This window comes from Pinus tabuliformis, chromosome 3_2 (assembly GCF_031772625.1).
Source record: "Pinus tabuliformis cultivar Carrire ecotype Pingquan chromosome 3_2, CPIR1, whole genome shotgun sequence".
In the NCBI taxonomy this organism is placed as follows: Eukaryota; Viridiplantae; Streptophyta; class Pinopsida; order Pinales; family Pinaceae; genus Pinus; species Pinus tabuliformis.
The window spans coordinates 162,345,142-162,362,247 of record NC_142302.1 but is presented as its reverse complement, the minus strand read 5'-3'; the positions used below and the strand labels follow the sequence as shown (position 1 = coordinate 162,362,247).

The following is a 17,106-nucleotide window of genomic DNA, read 5'->3' as shown; positions in this document are numbered from 1 at the left end:
TGGGAATTGTGTCCTACAAATCCCTTATGCGATTCACTGCCTCCTGTAGAGTGGTGGGCCTGATTGCCCTCACTAGCCCACACAAGGGCTCAACAAAACCCTCCACAAAGGTGTAGACCCTCCTAGCATCTGACAAGTCCAGCACCATCACCGACACCCTCAAGGACTCTAAAATGTAATGCTCGGGGCTGCCTGTCTACTTGAATTGGGTCAGCTCTCTGAAATGTGCCTTTGCATCCCTCCTGTCAAAATGTTCCACAACCCTCCGTGTGAAGTCCACATATGAAGTCACGTTGGCATGCCCTAGGTGGTCAACACATGGAACCACCAATCATGTGCCTCCCCTTCGAAGTGCAAGGTTTCCATTTTAATGGCTTCCATGTTTATCATCTAGCTAAGTTGAAAATACGTATCTAACTTCTCCATCCATGCCCTAGTCATGCACTTGGATGACCCATCGAATGCAGGGAGAGACATCCTCCCAATGGTACGCTGCAACTTTGAATTCTACATGCCTGAACCTCTTGTGCCCTTGCCCCTAATATTCTACTTGTGCTGGGAGAAATCCCAGAAGGTCAGTGCAGCTTGAAATTCATCCCCTATCAACTGCCACTCCCGAAAACACTCTCCCATGGGCATCTCGTCCTGCCCAACCTGCTCACCAGCTCCTGAAGGTAAAAATGTGGGCAATGTAGTCCTGATTGGCCCACTAAAAGCGTGTGGGTGAGTCAAAGGGGAATGATGGTCGTACTGGTGCAAAGCCCTTGAGGTCTCCCCGAACACAAAATCCCGGCGGACGCTCTTGTCTCGGTTTTGCTGCTTAATCTCTTCCAGCATTTCTTTTTGGCCCTTTGCCAGGTCACTCAAAGCCTTCAAGAGGCTATTAAATGCTACCTCCTCTTTGCTCATAAGTTCCACCATGTTTGCTTCATCGACCTCTTGTTCTAGGGACTCAGTATCAGGTGTGATCTCCAACTCCCTCTCCAGACTTTTGTATCTATGCCTCCTGTAAGTACTGTTCTACTTCTCTTTGTGATCATAGAAGATTTCCCCACAGCTGAGCCAAGATCGACATTCTAATACCACTGTAATATTCCTACTAGGAAAATTACCAATGATGATCAAGCAAAACACAAATGCAACACAAAATTTCACACAAGCAATTAGAAACCCATAAAATTGCCAAGAACTGCGCCAAGCTAAGCCATTTTATTATCAAAGAGAGGAGAACAACATGTGTATGGTATGTATGCACCTAGGTTTGTTAAAGCAAGCTAGACAAACCCCAGGCGAGAAAATGTGTTGCCCGGATGCTGGAAAGTACTTCCTCTTTAGCCTCTGCACTAGCCCTGGAAATCTATTGTTGTTGGTTGGAAAGGGAGTGTTGTTTGACCCCTCTAGAGTGCTCAAAAAATTCTGTAAAATTAACTGTGGGCTCTCCTCGTCAAACCAACAAAGACTCAAAAAGGGTTGGGCCTCATTCCAACCTTCTGAAATTACCCCCAATTAGAGCAAGCTCCTCCTTCAGTTAGGTAATTCGCACCACTTGAAAAGTTGTTGCCAAATCCCTCCAAAAATGTTGGGAAATCTCTCCAACAATTCTCCTTATGACCCCTAGCAAAACTCAACCCCAAATGCCTAGTCAAGCCTCTCACCACAAATTCCCTCAAGTGACTGTGCAGCGCTGCAGGCCTAGAGAAGCTCCTTTTGCACATGCCCAGGAAGGAATAGCTTGGCCTGGAAGATAGTCACTCGATCAACCCATCAAACCACTGCAAAAATGTTGCCAAATGCCAAGGTAATGTGCCCCCTAAGGCCCGAAACTATCACTCCACAAGATTGCACGGCCCCTTTTCTACACCCAATTTGCTCCAACTGTAGCTCGAATTTCCCTGTAATGTCTCTCGGAATAGCTCCTCAAGTGTGGTAATGGCTCCTCTAGGGTGGCACTCGAAGTCCACCGAAGGGGGTGAGATCTTCCCTTGGAAATCTTGTGTGTTGAACAACACTTTGTAGACTTGGCTCAACAACTCAAGTGTACAAGAGAGTGTGTTTGTCAAATGATCGAAAAGCCCCCAAGTGATGCCTTCTCCTCCTATTTATCATTGAGATCTCCCTCTCTCCATGTGGGCCCCATACATTGACCCCTTCTTCTCTCTCTCTCCACAAGTGCGTTTTTCTCCAAGGGGTGCGTATTCCTCTTGGGGTGTGTTAAATTTGGACAACTAGGTCCAAACTCCATGTTCTGATGCTCAGATTAAGAGGCTAATATTTTTGTTGGATTCCTCTTTCTGAGAGGAGTAAAATCCATATAAAAATAATCTTAATCCGATGAGCAGAACTTATATTTTGAATTTATTATTCTTAATAAATTATATGTGCAAGGTCAGCCAGTTTTGTAATGTAGGCTCACATGCCCAACAGATGTGTCACACACCCTCATTGATGGATATATATACAGGAAAAGTTGGAGAGAATTGGAATACAACAAAAACTCACATCTTCCTCTCTCATCCTAAAAGTACGAGCTACCTGGAGGACGAATTTCAGCCACACGTGGGAAGGACGAAGAGGATTTTTCTGCTGCTAGGGTTTCGCAGAAGTTTGACCAGCGTTGACTTTGGTCAACGCTTGGTCCAAACAAGCTGAAAACTTGTGGGAGGTTCGATTTTTGAAGGCCGTACTACCTGGCACAAAAATCGAGGTCAAAGGGTTGACCGTTTTGCTGCTGCGTTGACTTTTAGCTTGCTGCCCCTGCGTTGACTTTTCAGGACGGCGTTGACTTTTGTAGAACTGACTTGGGTTGACTCATCTACTGGTTGGAGGGTTGTTGTGACACATGCTGGGCTGGCTGACCAAAGGAGACTTTGCTGGTTGAAGCATCCTGTTGACCGCCGAAACGAACACATACATTTTTCTTGTTTCTGATTTGTCTTCTGTAAGATCTGCTTATATGTTCTATCTGCATTTTGCTTATCTACTTGTATGATTGCTGTGAGAAAAGTGAAATTGCTCTTAGCATAGAACATCTACAAAACTTTACATGGAATCAGAGCTGAGGTGAAGACAAACTCTATCTATAGCAATCATCATCGAAGGAAATGGATTCCTCTAAGCTTGAATTCAAGGAGAATGACAAGCTAACTGGAAGTGATGACTTCCATGCCTGGAAGATGTTATTAGATCTCAAATTAGAAGATCATGATCTCCTAGATCATGTGACAGGGAAGATTCAAGAACCTCCATCAAATGCCTCTGCTGCTGTTAAACACAAGTATAAGAAGGGAGAAATCAGAGCAAAGCTGTTGATCAGGGAATCCATAAATAAGAGTCTGGTTGCCTACATATCTGAACTAGGCACATCCAAGGAGATGTATGACAAACTGATACTTCTGTTCCGAGTAAACAATGTGAACCAAGTGCTATTCCTCAAGAACAAGTTGAAGAATATGAAGAAGGGCCGAGACGAGTCTATTCAAACTTTCTTTATGAAGTTGACCGAAACCAGGAACAATCTGCTAGCTATTGGGGAGACAATAGCTGATCGTGAGATGGTTCTCACCGCACTTGGAGGACTTCCATATGAATGGCAAGTATTCACAACTACCATTCTCAACAATAATACCATCCCTAACTTTGATGAGCTTCTGTCTAGATGTATGCAAGAAGAAACAAGGATGAAGGAATTTGATAATGAAAGAAATGCTGCCTATGTTGCTCATTCCCGAAAGAAGAACTCTGGTGGTTCCAAGGACAAAGGAAGGACTAAGACTCAAAAGAAGAAAGGTAAATGTTTCACCTGCCATAGGACTGGACACTATGCTAGAGAATGCCCCTTCCAGAAGAATTCTCCCGATAGTGACGACAACAACAACAACCGAAGGAATGGGAATCGAAGAAATGACAAATCCAAAGAAAAGAGGAAGGCTCACTTTGAAGGAAACAATCCACCTTCTAAAAGGACCAGAAATACCAGGTATGAGGAGTCTAATGTTGTTGATAAAAGAAATGAGTATATTCTAATATCTTCTCTCTCAGCTGCATCTCCGCCCGACACTATGGATGTCTGGCTAATCGATAGTGTTGCCTCAAGACACATCACCGGATTCAAGGAAGCACTTTCTGACATGGTTGAAAAGGATACTAATCTAGAAATTATCCTTGGGGATAATGCCACTTATCCTGTGAAAGGGACCGGGACTGTGACCCTCCACTTGTCTCAAGGACAAGTCCTCCATCTACAAGATGTACTCTATGTACCCAAATTGAAGAAGAACCTTGTGTCTGTATCTGCCATGGAAGACAAAGGATTCAATGTAACTTTCTCTGATGGAAAGGTACTCATGTGGAAGAAGAGCTTCAAGGAAGCTATCTCAATTGGTTTTAGGGTTGGTACACTCTACCAGGTTGGAGGGAGTCCGTTGGGAGCTATGACTTGTGATACTATCCGTCAAACCGAACTATGGCACCGAAGATTTGGACACCTTCATTACAAGGCTCTTCCCGAAGCAAGGAAGGTGGTGACAAGGATGCCTGATTTTGGAAATAATCATAAAGGTGTATGTAAGGGCTGTGCTGAAGGAAAACATACAAGGGGACCTTTCCCCTCAAGTGTCACAAAGACATCTGAGATATTGCAACTGGTCCATTCTGATCTTTCCGGTATGTTGCCTGTAACATCCCTGGGGGATGTTCTTACTATATGACATTTACTGATGACTTCTCTCGCAAAACCTGGATATACTTCTTGAAGAAGAAGGATGAGGCTTTCATGTGGTTCCGTACCTTCAAAGCCTTGGTGGAAAATATGACCGGAAAGAAGATCAAGATTTTGAGGACTGACAATGGCACTGAATATGAGTCAAATGAGTTCAAAGACTTTTACAGAGAAGCTGGCATTAAGAGGGAGACTACCACTGCATATACTCCTGAGCAGAATGGTGTTGCTGAACGCAAGAATAGGACTATTGTGGAAGCTGCCCGTGCCATGCTATGTGACCAGGGTCTTCCAAAGTTTCTGTGGGGAGAAGCTGCAAATACTGCTGTGTACATTCAAAACCGATGCCCTCATTCCGCTTTGGACTCCAAAACTCCCGAAGAGGTTTTCTCTGGTAAGAAACCTGATGTCTCACATTTTAGAATTTTTGGATGTCCTGTCTATTTTCATGTGCCGAAAGAAAAGAGAAGTAAGCTGGATGCTACTGGGAAGAAAGGAATGTTTGTGGGCTACAGTGAGACTTCTAAGGCATATAGAGTCTATGTACCTGGTCAAAGGGAAGTAAAGATAAGCCATGATGTCACTTTTGACGAAGATGCTTCCCTGAAGAAAGTAGTAGATCTTCCTAGATCTGAAGAAAACCATGAAGAAAGACCTGGAAATCTGGAAGAACCCCAGGATGAGACTATGCCTGATGTTGAAGAGCCAATGGACCCTATTGATCCTTCCCCTTCTCTAGGAAAGAGGCCATCATGGCTCAGGGACACCCTCGAAGATGCTGAGGGTCATGCTGCCCCAAGGGGAACATTCCGAGAAAGCAAGAAGCCGTGTAGATACCAAGGGTATCTAGCTGCCATGAGTACTATTATACAATCTGAACCTGGATCTTTTGAGGAAGCCATCAAGCATCAAGTCTGGAAGGATGCTATGCATGAAGAATATGAGGCTATTATGAAGAATAATGTCTGGGATGTGGTCCCAAGACCGAAGGACAAATCTGTTGTCACCGCTAAATGGCTCTACAAGATTAAACATGGATCTGATGGGAGTGCTGAAAAGTTTAAGGCAAGATTTGTTGCCCGTGGCTTCTCTCAAAAGGAAGGAATTGACTATGACGATATATTTGCACCTGTGGCTCGATATACCACCATCCGATCCATCATAGCCCTTGCTGCTACGCAAGGATGGAGTCTTCATCAGATGGATGTCAAGACCGCTTTTCTGCATGGTGCAATAAAGGAAGAGGTGTATGTAGAACAACCTCTGGGATTTGAAGTTCAAGATCGAGACACTTATGTCTGCAGGTTGAAGAAAGCCCTCTATGGGTTAAAGCAAGCACCCAGAGCTTGGTATGAGAGGATGGATAGTTACTTGATGAAGCTGGGCTTCACTCGAAGCAATGCTGATCCAAACCTTTACTTTAAGGTTGTGGAAGGAAAGCCTCTCATTCTAGTGCTGTATGTGGACGACCTCTTCCTGACAGGTGATGACCCTCTCATTCATCAATGTAAAAGGGAGCTTGCTGCTGAGTTCGAGATGAAAGACCTAGGACTGATGCACTATTTCCTAGGCCTGGAGGTCTGGCAGAGACCTGGAGAGATTTTCCTTTCTCAAGGAAAGTATATTGTGAAGCTTCTGGAAAGATTTGGGATGGTGGACTGTAAGTCCATGTCGACACCAATGGAACTCAACTTTAAGAAGTTGAGTGGCAGCGCTGCAGGGCCTATCTTGGCCAATCCTACTGAGTATCGTCAACTCATAGGAGCTTTGATGTTCTTAGTGAACACCCGTCCGGACATATGTTTGCAGTGAATACTTTGAGTCAACAGATGGTTGAGCCTCATCATTTTCACTGGGTTGGTGCCAAGAATCTTTTGAGATATCTTCGGGGCACGATAAACCATGGGCTGAGATACACTGTTGGGAGTGTGATACTTCGGGGATATACTGATGCCGATTGGGCTGGCAGTGTGGTGGATCGTAAGAGCACATCTGGATGCTGTTTCAATCTTGGTTCTGCTTCGATCTCATGGATGAGCAGGAAGCAGAAGTCGGTGGCTTTGAGCACCGCGGAGGCCGAATACATTGCTGCTAGTATGGCCTGTTGTGAAGCAGTTTGGTTGAGGAAGCTCTTTAGTGAGCTGTTCCAACATGTGCTAGATACCACTGTAATACTCTGTGATAATCAGAGTGGGATTCGTATGACTGAGAATCCTGTGTTCCACGACCGATCCAAGCATATTGATATCAGGTACCACTTTATCCGGGATATGGTACAGCGAGGCGCCGTAAGGCTCGATCATATAGGAACTGATGAGCAGGTCGCGGATATTCTCACTAAGCCCCTGGGGAAGGTCAAGTTCCTAACCTTCCGTGAGGTCTTGGTGTCGTGGAAAGACCCTATGATGTGGGTCCTGTTGGACGATGAGCTCTGGGAGCTCTGGGGGGCTTTGGGGATAGCTTCTCGGAGCTATAAGCACTCATAATGCTTCTGCCCCACCCTTGTGATTATTGAGCTGGTTCGCCACTCATTTAATCTGTGCCCCGTATGCATCCTACCCATTGAGTTCAGGGCTCATGGGAAGTACCTCTCATTTGGCCAATGAGGTGTGGAAAAGCTAGAGACTATTAGCAAAGACTGATGGACGCATCAGAGATTGTCGTACTCTCTATCTAGGATGGCATGGTCCAACCACTTGATCTGGGATCAAGATTTGTGAGGTCTGGGACCTTTGGACTGATTATGTCAGTCGGGGAATGATGTCTTTGTGACTGAACCACTTCTGTTCTGAAATAAAGAAGCCAGCAAAGCAAGTTTCGGCGGGATGACTCACGATGTTAATTGCACTAATAGATGGAGTTCTCCCTAGTTGAGAGGGAGTGTTAAATTTGGACAACTAGGTCCAAACTCCATGTTCTGATGCTCAGATTAAGAGGCTAATATTTTTGTTGGATTCCTCTTTCTGAGAGGAGTAAAATCCATATAAAAATAATCTTAATCCGATGAGCAGAACTTATATTTTGAATTTATTATTCTTAATAAATTATATGTGCAAGGTCAGCCAGTTTTGTAATGTAGGCTCACATGCCCAACAGATGTGTCACACACCCTCATTGATGGATATATATACAGGAAAAGTTGGAGAGAATTGGGATACAACAAAAACTCACATCTTCCTCTCTCATCCTAAAAGTACGAGCTACCTGGAGGACGAATTTCAGCCACACGTGGGAAGGACGAAGAGGATTTTTCTGCTGCTAGGGTTTCTGCTGCTAGGGTTTCGCAGAAGTTTGACCAGCGTTGACTTTGGTCAACGCTTGGTCCAAACAAGCTGAAAACTTGTGGGAGGTTCGATTTTTGAAGGCCGTACTACCTGGCACAAAAATCGAGGTCAAAGGGTTGACCGTTTTGCTGCTGCGTTGACTTTTAGCTTGCTGCCCCTGCGTTGACTTTTCAGGACAGCGTTGACTTTTGTAGAACTGACTTGGGTTGACTCATCTACTGGTTGGAGGGTTGTTGTGACACATGCTGGGCTGGCTAACCAAAGGAGACTTTGCTGGTTGAAGCATCCTGTTGACCGCCGAAACGAACACATACATTTTTCTTGTTTCTGATTTGTCTTCTGTAAGATCTGCTTATATGTTCTATCTGCATTTTGCTTATCTACTTGTATGATTGCTGTGAGAAAAGTGAAATTGCTCTTAGCATAGAACATCTACAAAACTTTACAGGGTGGCCCCCACCTTCCACTAGGAATTCGATGTGTCTCCTTTTCCCTACGTTGGAGCCTCCTTAAGATAAAAATGCCAATTAAAGTCCTCCTAACCCACTTTTCCTAAGTCTAAGATGGCAAAACTTCAAAATTGGCAAAAATGGTAATTTACTTAACAAAATTGCTAAGTAGGAATATCACATAGTTGCTTACTGTGTTAGGGGAAATCCTTATGGAGATCCCAGTTTCGGTGGTGAAACTATCCCCCCTAGCTGGTGGCAATTAATTTCGGTGGTGAAACATCCACCCTAGCTAATCAAGAGGGAGAACCACTTCAAGTTCTTCATTGGCGTTTATCAAAGAAGAAGGATTGAAGATTGGAGACCAAATGATGAGTCCATTTGTAGCAGGACGCATTTCTCAAGGAGGCTGAGTTAGCAACAAATTGCACCACCTAAAGGAGGGGTCGAATTGACAAAGGAGGGTCAATTTATTTTGCAAAAAAACAAGTCTAAATTGTTTGTTAGAGATTGAATTTGCAAAGCACCGAATTGTGGTTGTCGAAATATTCTGGAGCTGTGGAGGATGAGTTAGGAGGGCGGTGTTGCTTTTCCAAGGGCACGGTCACCTAAAGAGACAAATAAAAATTGGAGGACCAAGCGACCTTCAACTAGGTCGATTTATTGCAAAGGAAAGGAGAGGGATTTCATTGAGGTCGACCCAATGTTGCACGAAGCGCCCCCCCTGGTTCCAAGCCTCGAAGCGCGTCCCGTACGGAAGCGCCTAGGAAGCTTGGCCGGAAGCGCTTCCGAATTTTTTGCCGCTTCCTGGAAATTCGGAAGCGTGGTACGGAAGCGCCGCTTCCAGGCCTCCGAAGTGCGCTTCGTACGGCGCTTCGGGCGTCGGAAGCGTGGCGCTTCGGAGGAGGAAGCGTACGCTTCCGGAAGAGGCTGCGCGCAAGGCAAAAAATCATTTTTTTTAATTTTTTTTTAATTTATGTTAACTTAGCATAAAGGGGGTGGGTTAGGGTGAGGTTAGAGTGAGGTTAAGGTGAGGAATGAAGAGAATAAAGCCCCCATTCATTCCTCATTTTCTCACTTTGAGTTTATGAGAGTTGGAGAAGAGAAGAGAGGAGAGGAGAAGAGAAGAGAGGAAAGGAGAGGAGAAGAGAGGAGAGCTTGGAGGAGTGAAGGAAGAGGAGCTAGGAGGAGGAGGAGGAGGAGCTTGGAGCAAGAGCTTGGAGGACTTCATCTACAAGAGCTAAAGAGGCAAGTTCAAATCTTTAGCAAGTTCAAACCCCAAACTCCCTTATTTTTTTGACAATTTTTTTGTATTTTTCTCCTCCCTCTCCTACTCTTTCCCATTGTTTCTACTTGCTCCTTTACTTACAGGTTGTCCACCACCTATATCCATATTCCAAGATGGTGTTCTTTTGGCTTCTATATATCATTCCACTCTTGGTTTTAATGATGGCAAAGGGGAATAGGAATAGAAGGGAAGAAACACAAGAGGACAGTGGTCCCAATATGAGTGACCCAATGTATGATGAGGAGGAAGGGTTTGAAGAGGAAGTGGATGAACCTGAAGGGGACACTGAAACACAAGATGGGAAAGCTACATTAACACCCTTGTGGAACTATGTGACCAAACTTGATGGGGAAAGGGTGGTGGATCTTACAGATTTGTGTGCCCTCATGGTTGTCATGGAGGAAAACCATATTGTGGTTCATATACCCATGTGAGGAGGCATCTTTGTGGGGTGCTGGACAGTGATGAAAAAGGGGTCCTGTGGGGGTACAAATTTGCCCAAACATTTCAACTGAAAAAAGAAAAAAATACATCCAAATAGAGGAGGCTACACAACAAAAAAACAAGAAACAAAAAACTCATTCTGAATCAAGTGCAACCTCTAAATTTGGTAGCTGCTCATCTCCTCATGGTACTTCTACAAGCTCTGGAGGTAGAAGAACAATAGGGGATTTCCTTAATGTTGCTGGGAGGGATGATGTGGATGGAAAGATAGTCCATTTTCTTTGTGCTTACGGTGTACCATTCAATGTGCTTCGCTCTCCCTGTTGGCATGAAATGGTAAAGGTCATCAATGAAGCCCCAAAAGGATACAAGGCCCCCAACTATGAGAAAGCTAGAACAGTGTTATTAGAAAGAGAAAAAGCTAAGGTTCAAAGAGCTTTGACATGTTTTACAAATGAGTGGGTAGATTCTGGGGTATCCATTGTATCAGATGGGTGGACAAATATTAGAAACCAACATTTGATAAATGTTCTTGGTGTTTCTTCTAGTGGTGCAGTATTTATTACATGTCATGACTCCTCCTCCATCACTGCATCTGCACAAAACATTGCAGATCTCCTATTGAAATCAGTCAAAGATGTTGGTTTGAATAATGTGGTTCAAGTGATCACAGATAATGCAGCAAATTGTAAGGCAGCAGGAAAAATTATTGAGCGTACTTATCCACACATCTTTTGGTCTGGGTGCCTGGTTCACACATTGAACCTTTTGATGCATGATATTGTGAAGCACAAAGAATGTGGGTGGATTACTGAGCTTTACAGGAGAGGGAAGCAACTCATTAAATTCATCACAGGGCATACAAGGGTAAACTACTTCTATGGCACTTACTCCAAGTTGCAGTTGCTTAAAATTGCAAAGACAAGATTTGCTAGTTATTACCTCACCTTTAGGCGGCTAGTGAAGGTGAGACAAGCTTTAACTAATCTGGTGTGTGCTGAATCATGGGATGAAATTAACACTAACATAGATGGTGCTAATGCAGTCAAGGACACTGTTCTTGACAGTTACTTTTGGGCACAAGTTAAATATGTTTTGCAATTCACCAAACCAATTTATTACATGATCAAGTTTGCAGATTCAGATCGACTAGTAATTGGGGAGGTGTATGAGCAAATGGATAGCATGTTGGGGCAGATTAAAGACATTGTTGAGCCTAGAGATACCACCTTGTACAATTATATTCGTGCAGAGGTGGAAAACCGATGGGAAATGCTAAATGTTCCATTGCATGCATTAGCATATGTTTTGACACCTAAATACTATCATCCATCATGGCTTTCAACACCAGCACCTAGGGGGGGAAGCAGGAGAAAACCACACCAAGATCAAGAGGTTCACAGAAAATATATGGCTGCATTGAGTAAATTAATCCCTGATGAGGAGGAGGCTGCATTGGTATGGAGACAGGTGAGCAACTATACGCTTAATACTAGTCCATTTGGGAGCATGCATGCAATTAAAAATCGAGAGACTTTTTCTTCTCTTGAGTGGTGGAACATGCATGGAGGGGGTACTCCACTTCTACAGGCTTTGGCATTGCGGGTGCTATCACAGGTGGTAAACACTTCTTCTGCAAAGAGGTGTTGGAGCTCTTATTCTTTCATCCACAGTGTTAAAAGGAACAGGTTGAGTTTAGACCGGGCAAAGAGCTTGGTTTATGTTCATTACAACTTGCGATTGTTGTCCCATTACTGTGAAGATGCAAAGTCTAATAAAGACCTGTTGATTTGGGACAAGAATCCAGAGGAGCCCAATTTGGAGGATGGAGTGTTGCGATTAGAGCAATTAGAGGATGCTCTTATCCAGGTATGTCCATTGTGGTATGAATTTTCCAATTTTTCCTTATAAATCATTTCTCTAATTCATGTTTTTAATTTTTTTGTTAACTAGTGTTTTTTTTTTGCATGAATTTTTTGAGCGATTCCAGGATGATGATGATCGTGTTGATATGCCACCCCCACCCCCATCTGGTCCCTTGGTTCCTAGGTTCCATGGTTCAACACCAATAGCAGGGGGTTCTTCTTCATCAGTTTCAATGCCACAACTTCCACAGGCACCATCTTCTTCATTACCACCACGTGGAGGCCCACCGCCACGTTCTCTTCGTGGTGGAAGGAGGAGAGATTAGTAGATATATTCACAATCTACTACTTTTTGTCATAGATTATTGATTAGACTTATAGGGCTTGTGAATTTGAATTTTGAACCTTTTTTGTCTTGGCGGTGACCAAGTGACATATTTTGTAAACATTATTATTTGAATTTTGGACATGACAAATGTTGACAGTTGCTCACTTGCTAGATAAATCATAATATGCTCTATGTTTTATGTTTTATAATATGCTTAAATGTTTTATGTTTTATAATATGCTTAAAAATTTGATGTATGTTTGTAATAGCTAGAATATAAATGATTGTTGTACATACCAGTAACTACAATGGAATCATGGATGCCATATCTATCTTGATTTATGCAAAATTTCAAAAATATGCATGTTTTCATGTCTTCTACAATTAATTTGGTATTTGGGATGTTTGTTTTGAGTATAAATGCAGAAAAATATAAATATATATATATATAGCAGACGCTTCCGCGAACGCTTTGCTTCCTAGATTTTTGGAAAATGACACTTCCGCGTCCCCGCTTCCAAAAAACGTCCCCGCTTCGTGCAACATTGGGTCGACCCACTAGGGTAATTTTTGAAGAAGGCCAAGTTTTTCCAACCAAAGCTTAATTTTTGAAGAGGCCGAAATGGAGCCAGCCAAATTTGCAAGAGCATTTGTAGCCAGGGTGTTGATATTCTAGTGCAATCAAGACTAGAGCAATTTTTCAAACCGATAACTACTTCCAATGATACAATATCACTTCTTTAGAGCATTTCAATCATCAAGCAGTTACACATGAAAAATTTCAACCATTCACTTCTACAACAGAGCAATAGAGATCATAGTAAACAATGAGACAAGAGACACCAGAAATTAGGCTAGCAGCCATGGCAAAACCCACAAGGGGAAAACCCATCAATCTTTCCTTATGAGAGAGAGTTCAATTCATCAATTGTACATCAGTTAAAATAACATATCATATGGACAAAACTTTGTCCTCTTTTTCAGTCATAGAGTCACTGAACTTTGCTTTACAACAGAGATAAGGAGCCACAAAGAAGCTCACAAAGAATAGTGCCATAGAGAAGCTCACATAACATAGAAAACAATGCCACAAATAAGCTTGCATGAACCACAAAAGATACATCCACAGAGAGGCTCGCATGAACAGAGAATAGTGCCACATATAAGCTTGCATGAACCACAAAAAATACATCCACAGAGAGGCTCGCATGAACAGAGAATAGTGCCACATATAAACTCGCATGAACCACATAAAATACATCCACAGAAGCTCGCATATCATAAGAGAACAGTGCCATAGAGATAAGTGCCACAAATTCGAAAGATTCCACAGAGATATTTTCACACGAAAACAGAGATGATGAGATTATCTGAATTTGCCTTAAAGGACGGGGAATAGGCTCAATATATAGTTGTTCGTCCATGCGAATAGACGTGACTTTTGGGTAGGCCGACTTGGTCTTGGAGGGGCCGACTTGACATATGTGGAGTCATTAATTCAAATTTAAAATTTTCTCTTCTTTTATTAATGAAAATACTGACCATGGCTACTAAATTTCCATCACTCCCTTAGCCAAGGAGGTACTTTTCATTCTCTCTCGTAAGAACAATCTCTCCGACCAATCCATACGTCTCTCAGCAATAGCCCAAGGGAGAGATCAGATGTACAAGTCTCTCTCTCTCTTTCAAGATCAAGCTCCCCGACCAATGCATAGGTCTTCCCGAACAACCCAAGGGAGAGATCAGATGTACAAGTCTCATCATAAGGAAAGATACATATCATCAAAACACATCCCATAAGCCAAAACCCAATGACATCCAAGTCAGTGCCCAACTAACCAATGGGATCAATCAATGAGGCAACATTCTCCAATCATATACACAGGGTCCATCTCCCTGACCATAACAAGGTCTCTCGGTCCATGACCCAAGGGAGGAAACATTATCTCAATCCTTGACTATATAGTCTCTCAGTCCACAACCCAAGGGAGAGAATTCATCCTTCCGACCAAACTCATTGGCCTCTCAGTCAATGACCCAAGGAAGGGAACTCAAGATCAATCTCCTCGACCAATCCATAGGTCTCTTAGCAACTACCTAAGGGAGAGATCACAAAATCAGTGTCCCCGAACAAACTGGTCTCTCAGTCATCATGACCCAAGGGATCACTCTATGCCTCAGAACCAAGCTCCCCGACCACCAAACTCACTGGTCTCCCGGTCAATTGACCTAAGGGAGTGACAATCTTCCCAACCAATCCATCAGTCTCTCGGCCACAACCCAAGGAAGATTGTCAATCATATGATGTTGTACAATCAATGCTTCCTCTCCAAGAGGTATTTTCAGCCATTCCAAGCTTCTTACAAGATAATCTACTTACGCATTTTGGAAATTTGAGAAGGTCCAAGGACATGTATGATAAGATAGTTGGCATGTATGAAGTCAACAATTTGAATGAAATCATCTCTTTGAAAAATCAACTCAAAATAGACAAAGATGAACAAAGGAGAATCTGTGCAATCATACATTATGAGGATATCTCGTCTTAGAGATCAATTGCAAAGAATTGGGGAAACCACACCTGACAAGGAATTGGTGATTGTAACTCTTAGAGGCCTCCCTCCCATTTGGGAAACCTTCATTACTACTATAAGCAACAACAATAGCTTCTCGACATTTGATGAGCTTGTTGGAAAACTCACTCAAGAAGAATCAAGGATGATATCTAGAGGAAGAATTCAAGGATTAAACGAAGGAGAGCCCACTGCCTATGTTGCTCAAGCAAAGAAAAATAATGCAAAGAAAGAAAGGGGAAAAGCCATCTAAATCAAGAAAACCTCGTCAATCTAATCGAGATTCCAGGGATTCAAGAAGGAGAGATAGATAGAATGTTGAGTGCTACAAGTGTCATCAAAGGGTCACTATGCTTGAGATTGTCCCGAAAAGAGAAATGCTCCAAGAAGAACTCTTCAACATCCTACAACAATAATCGTGGCTTCCACAACAACAAGTCACATGAAAGAAAGAGACGATAGAAGAAGGAATGAAAGAAGAAGAAACTCCCCCTAATGATCGTGAAGATAATTATCATCCTCCAAAGAGGTCAAGGAACACCAGGTATGCAAGCAATGCTACTAATCAATCTGAATATATTCTTATTTCCGCATTAACTAGTTCAATCTCTCTTCACATTCTTGGATAGTTGGTTGGTTGATAGTGAGGCCTCTCATCACTTCTCTGGATATAAGGAGGTTCTCTCTAATTTGGTAGAGAGGGAGACCAATTTGAACATTAGTCTTGGTGACAATACCACTCATCCCGTAAATCGCTTGGGTATGTCAAATTTCATTTGAACTCTGAGGAGTTTGTCTTGCTTCATGATGTATTATATGTGTCGGGATTAAAGAAGAATTTGGTTTCGATATCTGCTTTGGAGGATAAAGGAATGAGGGTTGCATTCATTAAAGGAAAAGTACTTTCTTGGCCTGTTGAATCCTATATGAGAAATGCCTTCACATTGGGATCTAGGTAAGACCTCTTCTACCTATGGTCCATAATACAAAAACTTCAAAGCGAGTTGTGGCACCGAACATTGGCCCATCTACATTATGATGCTCTTCCAAAATTGAAGAAGTTGGTCTCCGGGATCCCCGATGTTCAAGCTCAACATGATGGAGTATGCCCTAGGTGTGCTATTGGAAAGAAGACAAGGGGACCATTCCCCTCTAGCGAAAACAAGACGGAAGAAATTCTTCATCTCATTCATTCTGATATATGTGGTCCAATGCTTATGCATTCTCTTGGGGGTCACCTTTATTACATCACCTTCATCGACAATTTCTCAAGGAAGACATGGATATACTATTTAAAGCACAAGGATGAGGCATTCGAAATGTTCAAAGAGTTCAAGATTTGGTTGAAAATCATATAGGGAAGAAAATAAAAATCTTTAGGTCTGACAACAGCAGGAATACATCTCAAATGAATTTATAGACTTTTGCAAGAAGGAAGGAATTAAGAAGGAGACCATTGTGCCCTACACCCTCGAACAAAATGGAGTGGCTGAGAGAAAGAACAGGTCCATTGTAGAAGTTGCCCGAGCCATGCTCCATGATCAAAAGTTGCCAAAGTTCCTTTGGGCTGAAGCAACAAACACAGTGGTATATGTTCAAAACAGGTTGCCTCATCAAGCTTTGGACCACTGTTGATAATATCGGCGATATTCGGAAATATCGCGATATATTTTCGGCAAAACGAATATATTCGCCGACGAAAATATCGCGATATTTTCTGTTTTGAAAATATCGCAATATTTCAAAAATATCGGCAAATATCGCGAAAATATCGGCAAAATATCGCGATATTTTGAAAAAATACGGCTATATCGGCTATATTTAAAAATTTGAAAAAATTGTTTTTTTATGCTTGCCGATATTTGCCGATATTTTGCCGATATTTTCGCCGATATTGCCGATAAGATATTTTTCTGGACCCTCCGCCGATATTTTGCCGATACCGATATTTTCAACACTGCTTTGGACAACAAGACTCCCGAGGAAGTATTCATAGGTGTCAAGCCTGATATTAGTCATCTACAAAATTTCGCTACCCCATGTATTTCCATGTGCCGAAGGACAAAAGAAGCAAGCTAGAAGCTACAGGAAGGAAAGGTACGTTTTTTGGATATCGTGAAGATTCGAAACCATTTAGGATATATATTTCTGGTCAAAG

At 42.6% G+C, this 17,106-nt stretch overlaps 1 protein-coding gene across 1 annotated transcript in view; it reads right to left on the bottom strand.

Moving 5' to 3' along the window:
• LOC149180304 (eukaryotic initiation factor 3 gamma subunit family protein) overlaps window positions 1–17,106 on the bottom strand; it is a 430,646-nt gene that overhangs the window by 363,131 nt on the left and 50,409 nt on the right. The window lies entirely within an intron of this gene.